The sequence below is a fragment of the Triticum dicoccoides genome, chromosome 2B (assembly GCF_002162155.2).
Source record: "Triticum dicoccoides isolate Atlit2015 ecotype Zavitan chromosome 2B, WEW_v2.0, whole genome shotgun sequence".
Lineage (NCBI taxonomy): Eukaryota > Viridiplantae > Streptophyta > Magnoliopsida > Poales > Poaceae > Triticum > Triticum dicoccoides.
In genome coordinates, this window is record NC_041383.1 from 663,555,319 (window position 1) to 663,555,713 (window position 395).

Consider the following 395-nt stretch of genomic DNA (forward strand, 5'->3'; position numbering starts at 1 on the left):
ATAGTACTTACTGCAGGCGCTGCTGCGTCCGAAAACCGGGCACACCTCTTCTTCCACTGTCCGGCAGCTCGTGCCATTTGGGATGCCATTGATCTACATCCTTGCTCTGCCCTCCTTTGCAGATCTCTGGGTCTCCCATGGGCACCCGGGTCTCCTCGAGTCAGTGTGGCCTCTCATTCTTTTTCTTATCATTTGGAAAATTTGGAACGCTCGTAATGTTAAAACTTTTAGGGATTTAGATGTCTCACCCCATGGATGTTACTAGGGGCATCATTGCGGATCTCACATTGTGGTCTCATCGCCTTAAGAAGGTGGGGGACAAAGTTCACGCCGGCCTGTGCCGGGACTACTTTACTTCTCGCCTTGTCTAGGTTGTAACAAAATATTTTTGAAAT